We start from the raw sequence: 8,806 nt of genomic DNA, 5'->3' as shown, positions 1-8,806 counted from the left end.
TTTATTATAATCACTACAGTCTCCACAGTGTCAAGGGTAGGGCCTGGCACCCTCTCTGCCTTTCTCTGTCTCTCTCTCTTTCTGTCTCTATCTCTCTTTCTCATTGTGTGAGATTATGTATATATTTAGATGTACATGTGCATTTGTATGGTGTGTGTGTGTGTGTGTGTGTGTGTGTGTGTGTGTGTTTGTGTGTGTGTATGTGTCTGGAGGCCAGAGGTCAGCCTCAAGTGTTGTTCCTAAGGACAACTTGGGTTTTTCGAGACAAGATTTCTTACTTCAACTCTTTAGCAAAATTAGTTAACATTTTCTGGGCAGTAAACACCAGGCATCTTCCTATATTTACCTGAATAGTGCTAGGATTACAAGTGAGTATCAGTTTGTCAGGGTTCATTAAAAACATTCTGGACATAGAACTCCATTCCTCATGCTTAAATGGCAAGCACTACATATGTTTCTTGTTTTTCAGTTTATCTTTGATTACCTCCTGGAGAAATGGAATGTGCTAATTTGCACACATATGCACATATGTTTGTGTTTCAGTTCTGTCTCTGAGGAATATATGGCTGCATCACATCGTGGAACATTATATCATGACAGAAGCATTTTCAAAAGAGACATTCAAGCAGAATCTCAGATTGTGAAGCCAGATTCTCTTTTAGGAACAGACAGGATTCTCAAGAAATTCATTCACTCTTTTAAAGGTAGAGTTCCCCATTTCAGATTTTGGATTTTCAGATTAGAGATACTAAATCCCAAGCTTCCAGCAATAATATGAAAACAGAAAGAATAGATATTTGCATTGGTGGAAAATTATTCTTTGTAGCAATTAATTGCATTCATATATTCTGATAAAATTTGCCAACATAATTTGTCTTTCTTCAAAGGAAATCTGACAATTAGCTTTTATTTCCTTTACCAGGGTGCTTCTTTTACTCATATCCTCTCCATTGCTTGTGTGTGTGTGTGTGTGTGTGTGTGTGTGTGTGTGTGTGTATGTATGTGTGTTCAGCTTTTCAGTTTTAATATTTGGTTAAACAAAACACATCTTTGTAAACAAACCCATCACAAGGCCAACAGAAAAAGTGAATGAACCAAACCTAGGGTTGCTCCTTGCAGGGCCTCAGGGTCAGGAAGCCCCTTCTTTAAAAGGAATGGGACTTTTTTGCCCTTTGGCATCAACATGTGTCCCTGTTCCTAAGCACCAAAATTGTATATGAACAGATCCATCCCTGATGAAATGCGTTAGTGTCTTTGCACATCCCACTAAGTAATGGACTCTATGTGGATGAGATTTGTTTGCAGTGGCATTTGCACAGGCCAAAGCATATCTGTTGGGAGGTGTCTCCTCTTCTCAACAAATGGCTTACTATTACCGACAATGCCAATGGACCCAAGGTCCTGCTTGTGACAATCAGCAGGTTCGGCTGTAACTTTTTTTTTTTTTATTAACTTCAGTATTTCTTATTTACATTTTGAGTATTATTCCATTTCCCAGTTTCCAGGCAAACATCCCCCTAATCCCTCCCCCTCCCCTTCTTTATGGGTGTTCCCCTCCCCACCCTCCCCCCATTGCCGCCCTCCCCCCAACAATCTAGTTCACTGGGGGGTCAGTCTTAGCAGGACACAGGGCTTCCCCTTCCACTGGTGCTCTTACTAGGATATTCATTGCTACTTATGAGGTCAGAGTCCAGGGTCAGTCCATGTATAGTCTTTAGGTAGTGGCTTAGTCCCTGGAAGCTCTGGTTGCTTGGCATTGTTGTTCATAAGGGGTCTCGAGCCCCTTTGAGCTCTTCCAGTTCTTTCTCTGATTCCTTCAATGGGGTCCTATTCTCAGTTCAGTGGTTTGCTGCTGGCATTCGCCTCTGTATTTGCTGTATTCTGGCTGTGTCTCTCAGGAGCGATCTACATCCGGCTCCTGTCGGTCTGCACTTCTTTGCTTCATCCATTTTGTCTAATTGGGTGGCTGTATATGTATGGGCCACATGTGGGGCAGGCTCTGAATGGGTGTTCCTTCAGTCTCTGTTTTAATCTTTGCCTCTCTATTCCCTGCCACGGGTATTCTTGTTCCCCTTTTAGAGAAGGAGTGAAGCTTTCACATTTTGATCATCAGTCTTGAGTTTCATTTGTTCTAGGCATCTAGGATAATTAAAGCATTTGGGCTAATAGCCACTTATCAGTGAGTGCATACCATGTATGTCTTTCTGTGATTGGGTTAGCTCACTCAGGATGATATTTTCCAGTTCCAACCATTTGCCTACGAATTTCATAAAGCCGTTGTTATTGATAGCTGACTAATATTCCACTGTGTAGATGTACCACATTTTCTGTATCCATTCCTCTGTTGAAGGGCATCTGGGTTCTTTCCAGCTTCTGACTATTACAAATAAGGCTGGGATGAACATAGTGGAGCACGTGTCTTTTTTATATGTTGGGGCATCTTTTGGGTATATGCCCAACAGAGGTATAGCTGGATCCTCAGGTAGTTCAATGTTCAATTTTTTGAGGAACCTCCAGACTGATTTCCACAATGGTTGTACCAGTCTGCAATCCCACCAACAATGGAGGAGTATTCTTCTTTCTCTACATCCTCACCAGCATTTGCTGTCACCTTAGTTTTTGATCTTAGCCATTCTCACTGGTGTGAGGTGAAATCTCAGGGTTGTTTTGATTTGCATTTCCCTTATGACTAAAGATGTTGAACATTTCTTTAGGTGTTTCTCAGCCATTCGGCATTCCTCAGCTGTGAATTCTTTGTTTAGCTCTGAACCCCATTTTTAATAGGGTTATTTGTCTCCCTGCGGTCTAACTTCTTGAGTTCTTTGTATATTTTGGATATAAGGCCTCTATCTGTTGTAGGATTGGTAAGGATCTTTTCCCAATCTGTCGGTTGCCGTTTTGTCCTAACCACAGTGTCCTATGCCTTACAGAAGCTTTGCAGTTTTATGAGATCCCATTTGTCGATTCTTGATCTTAGAGTATAAGCCATTGGTGTTTTGTTCAGGAAATTTTTTCCAGTGCCCATGTGTTCCAGATGCTGCCCTAGTTTTTCTTCTATTTCTTTTGAGTGTATCTGGTTTGATGTGGAGGTCCTTGATCCACTTGGACTTAAGCATTGTACAGGGTGATAAGCATGGATCGATCTGCATTCTTCTACATGTTGACCTCCAGTTGAACCAGCACCATTTGCTGAAAATGCTATCTTTTTTCCATTTGATGGTTTTGGTTCCTTTGTCAAAAATCAAGTGCCCATAGGTGTGTGGGTTCATTTCTGGGTCTTCAGTTCTGTTCCATTGGTCTATCTGTCTGTCTCTGTACCAATACCATGCAGTTTTTATCACTATTGCTCTGTAATACTGTTTGAGTTCAGGGATAGTGATTCCCCCTGAAGTCCTTTTATTGTTGAGGATAATTTTAGCTATCCTGGGTTTTTTGTTATTCCAGATGAATTTGCAAATTTTTCTGTCTAACTCTTTGAAGAAATGGATTGGTATTTTGATGGGGATTGCATTGAATCTGTAGATCGCTTTTGTTAATTGGCCATTTTTTTTACTATATTAATCCTGCCAATCCATGAGCATGGGAGATCTTTCCATCTTCTGAGGTCTTCTTCAATTTCTTTCTTCAGAGTCTTGAAGTTCTTATTGTACCGATCTTTTACTTTCGGCTGTAACTTATAACTGGTAGTGATTGAAATGCCATTGTGCAGGTCCAGAGTTCCCCATGGTGCCAAGCAGACCAGGTGTAGAAAATGGTGCAGATGACCATGGCTGAGCATAATGCAGTAGCCACTTGAGGCCTCTGCTACTTGAATAAAAAAAATTGACTTTGTTGGATTGAATATACATGTGCAGAAAAAGTGCCAGTGTAAGCATGCATTCCAGTGGGGAGACAGTCCCCGCTTCACTGCAAAGAGATTCCTCAGGATTAATATGCAAGCCACAGGTAGTTCTGCTGTCAAGGGAGAAGAAGGCCAGTGGGCAGCTCGCAGACCTGCAAAGAACATGTATAGTAAGGGCTGGCCAGGTCACCTGCCTTGAAGGCCACTGCAAACACATTGGTATGAGGGTATGGTACTTACTTCCACTCATTTTCCAAAATTACAGGAGAACTACTTGAGGTAGGTCGAGCCAACCCTGTTTATTTAAGAAACAATACCAGATGTCAAGCCCGGAGGCTCTAGCTCAATGCATACAACCAAACTGAGACTGCTGCCACAGCTCTGGAGTTCAAGACATGCTGACTGGTCTCAAACCCTAAAGCTTACATTCATGGCAGTTTCCTCACTGTCCTAAACTATGGAATTTGATGTCGGTGTTCCTGATTTTTCTGATATGGGCAAACTATGAGTACTATCCCTGTTCATTGTTTTTTATTTTTGCCCCAGAGCAGGCCCCCAAAGTCAATGTATTGAAATAATAGGGACATACATAATTAGAGTGAAGTGTCACCAGTGACTATGCTACTTGCTCTAAGTGTTCAAAGTTCCTACCTTCTTCCCCCAGGCACAGACTGCTGTGACAGTTCACACATCTCTTCTATTGCACTGGCAAATCTGAAGAGAAAACCCAATGAGATATTTGGGGAAGTGAACTGTAGACGCCACAACACATCAAAGAGGTCTGGAGAGTGGAGGCAAAGAGGATCGTGCAGAACTGTCACATGTCAGTCCTCTAGCTCTGATGGGCTTCCAATTCTTCCTATACTACCAGTAGTAGTTCACAGTTTTACCCCACAAATGGTATTTTAAAAAATTTCTGTGCTCACTCTTGCCTCCAATTCTGCTTTAGCATCTTGAGTTTGGAGTCAAGGTTCTAGTACACCCCTTTAACTCCACGAACACAGATCCAGTGCTCCCTTTTAAGAAGCAACTTGAGTGGACTCTTGCATAGGCTGGAGGGCAGTTTTATGATGAAGTCCATGAAGTTAGTAAGAACAATGACACCCACATCACTGGGCTTGACCCAGGAATAAGCTTCATAGCCTTATTTTTGAAGTTCTATCATAATGCCATTCACATCATAGTTCCCATTTCCTAGCATGGGACTTCACCATAGTGTTTGGAGATAACCTCTGGACAAACTCCCGCAGCATTTCCAGCATGAAGGGGTTGTTGTCCTGGAAGATATTGTTGAAAGCAGGAAGGGCACAGAGCTCCCTGAGCTGCTTCTCATGGTAGATTTGTAAGGTACTGTCTGGGGAAGCTCCTAGGATTCAGATTTGGCCTTGTCTCCTTTCCATGGCATGCAACTCATTTTTTTTTTTGATTTAGGTTTCAGGCAGAGCCAATAAAAACTCCTTTCTAGGAGTCTTGGTTCTGGGTGTTCAGATTCCCGAGGTTCACCTAATCTTTGGTGTCCATGATTTATGCTTTGTCACTGAGAGGAAATGTTAGAATCAAAAGGGTCAAAACACACACACACACACACACACACACACACACACACACACACACACACACACACACATTTCTTCTCTTCCTTCCTACTGCTTATAGAGCCATAGTTCTAGGTAAATAAGTTAGCAATTCACCTCTTCTTTAATTCTCATACCTGGCCTTCAGTCTTGATACCATGTTTGAGACATTTATCGCTTTGGGCCACATGTTTTATTACTTGATTCTGAGCTGATGGTCCCATTTTGGAAGAGTATGAAATCTTTTGGAAGTGGGTGACAGAAGAATATACAGAAGGAATTACAGCACAGGTAGTTCTACATAAGGATTGTAGCTTGTATTAATCAGGGTTCTCTAAAACCTCAGAATTTATGAACCGAATCTCTCTATATAAAGAAATTGTATTGTAATGACTTACAGACTACAGTCAAACTAATCCAACAATGACTAGCAGTAAATGGAAAAAAATCCAAGAATCTATCAGTCACACATTCCCACAAGGGTGGGTATTTTAGGTCCTTTTTTTTTTTTTTTTTTTTTGTATACTGGAATTCCAAAGAAGTAGGCTCCAATGCCAATAAAGAAATGGATGAGCTAGCAAGGTGCCATGTGAAGGCAAATAACTAAACCTTCCTACTTCCATGTCATTATATAGGCCTTGATCAGGTGTGGCCTACATTAAAGACATGTCTTTCCACATCATGATCTGGATCAAAGGTGTATTGTCTTTCCACCTCAAAATTCTATACTATCGGGTATACTATCAGGGTATTCACTGGCTTCAGGCCAAGCATAATAACTCTCTCAGGTGTGCCCTCCACTTTGGAATTATAGTTTATTACAAATATAATCAAGTTGATAACAAAGGGAAACCATTACAGATCTGATTCACATTCGTGTTTCCTCTTTTCTTCCTGACTCTTGATGCAATGTGACAAGCTGAACTTTTAATCTAGCTGTTTTGATGTGATGATCCTATCAAACCATGAGGTAGGAAAAACCCTTTCTCCACTAAATTGCCTCTTGTCAAGTATTTGGCCACACTTATAACATGAACAGCTGGTGCACTGGGAGAGAGGAGACAACCCCAAGCTTTATGTTTGCCAAGTTGCTGCTAACTTTACAGATGTATTAGACAACCAAAGCAGACAAGGAGAATGGCAAGAAAGAGCTGGATGTCATCAGTCCATGCAGCAAGCAGATCCTCTGGCGATACTCTGCCCACTGCATGCTCCCTCAACCCCAAGCCAGGGAAACAGCATTGCACAACAAGTCATATCTTTGAGGAATACAAACTTTGCCTTGCAGATCTGTATTTTACAGTGGAAAGCATCCAGTGCTCAAAACAAACTGTGGGAATGGTGAACACATTGATGTCCTTTTAGCCATTACTGTCAGCAACACTGACACCAGCAGTTCTTGCCAGGTGTTGCAAGCATGTGGTGTGTTGCTCTTCCACTAAGTGCTTTCTTTGCACACGTGGAGTCTCCCTTGCAGCAGTACATACTTTAACTATCCCTACCTACTTTAAATGAGAATGTGAAGAAACCAAGGGGTTCCTTACTGTCTTATAAGTCACTGTGCAGATGAACTGTGCCATGTGAAATGCTTTTTGAAAGACACACAATATTTACTTACATTATTTGTTATTATATACTTTGTGCATATGCATTGAGGAAGTTCTGATATGCAGAGAAGTGAAAATAATACTCATTTCAGTTTGATTTTGGCTGGATTAAACTTTTGAAATCTGATGTTAGTCAGTTAATTTCTAGCATATTTAAGCACAGTAAAATTTGGCAAAAAAGTTTCCTGACATAACATAATATCCTATGCACTAGGAGGAAAAAATTACATCAAAATATAACTTTTCTTTCCAGAACCTGGGTTCTTGAGATGGGCTCCACATATTAGCTTAGGAGCTTAAAAAATATCAGATATAGCCTTATTTATACAGACAGCATAGCAGTCATTTGGGTATTAGACACCTTCAGTCACATTTATGGGAGCTTGGGGGATCCCCCATTTATATTCATAATGAAAGGACATTTATAATAACAGCCATCTCTGGTCCTGTTCGAAGAAGAGTGATATGACCTGGACAAGAAAGTAAAATACCTCCAGTTCCCAGATTTCCTGTAGAAATACAGGACTATTCCACTGCAAGGAAAATCTTGGATACTTAATAGTCTCCTAGATTGCTAAGCAATCTGTGGGTGCATGAAACTTTGTGCTCTTAACAATGCATATAGGTACATATATGTGCATATTTGAATATGTGTGTAGAAGCTAGAGATCAACCTTTGCTTTACCTTTCCTCATAAGTCATCCACCTCACGTTTTCTTTGCAGATTGGGTCTTTTACCTGGCTTGGAGCTTGTCAGCAGACAACACTAGTTGGCCAATGAGGCTTGTGGATCTTCTGTTTCTGCTTCCTCAGAATTGAGTTGACAGGGATGTACTACCACACTTATTTTTGTTTCATTTGAATATAGGTTCTGAGTTTGAACTGAGATCTTCATGATTGTCAGAATGGGTGCAATCCTCTTCTTTTTTTCCTGTTTTATTTTTATTTTTTTTTTATTAACTTGAGTATTATATACATTTCGAGTGTTATTCCCTTGCCCGGGTTCCGGGCAAACATCCCCCTCCCCCCTCCCCTTCTTTATGGGTGTTTCCCTCCCCATCCTCCCCCACTTGCCGCCCTCCCCCCAACAATCTAGTTCACTGGGGGTTCAGTCTTAGCAGGACCCAGGGCTTCACCTTCCTCTGGTGCTCTTACTGGGATATTCATTGCTACCTTTGAGGTCAAAGTCCAGGGTCAGTCCATGTATAGTCTTTACGTAGTGGCTTAGTCCCTGGAAGCTCTGGTTGCTTGGCATTGTTGTACATATGGAGTCTTGAGCCCCTTCAAGCTCTTCCAGTTCTTTCCCTGATTCCTTCAACGGGGGTCCTATTCTCAATTCAGTGGTTTGCTGCTGGCATACGCCTCTGTGTTTGCTGTATTCTGGCTGTGTCTCTCGGGAGAGATCTACATCCGGCTCCTGTAGGCCTACAGTTCTTTGCTTCATCCATCCTGTCTAATTGGGTGGCTGTATATGCATGGGCCACATGTGGGGCAGGCTCTGAATGGGTGTTCCTTCTGTGTCTGTTTTAATCTTTGCCTCTCTATTCCCTGTCAAGGGTATTCTTGTTCACCTTTTAAAGAAGGAGTGAAGCATTCACAATTTGATCATCCATCTTGAGTTTCATTTGTTCTAGGCATCTAGGATAATTCAAGCATTTGGGCTAAGAGCCACTTATCAATGAGTGCATACCATGTGTGTTTTTCTGTGATTGGGTTACCTCACACAGGATGATATTTTCCAGTTCTGACCATTTGCCTACGAATTTCATAAGGTCATTGTTTTT

The 8,806-nt window shown here is 41.4% G+C and overlaps 1 pseudogene; it reads right to left on the bottom strand.

Moving 5' to 3' along the window:
* Positions 1-4,658: 4,658 nt before the first annotated feature.
* Positions 4,659-5,255, bottom strand: Josd1-ps1 (Josephin domain containing 1, pseudogene 1; annotated as a pseudogene).
* Positions 5,256-8,806: the final 3,551 nt, after the last annotated feature.

This window comes from Rattus norvegicus, chromosome 13 (genome assembly GCF_021556685.1).
Source record: "Rattus norvegicus strain SHRSP/BbbUtx chromosome 13, alternate assembly SHRSP_T2T, whole genome shotgun sequence".
Taxonomy (NCBI): Eukaryota; Metazoa; Chordata; class Mammalia; order Rodentia; family Muridae; genus Rattus; species Rattus norvegicus.
This window is presented reverse-complemented; position numbering and strand designations above follow the sequence as displayed.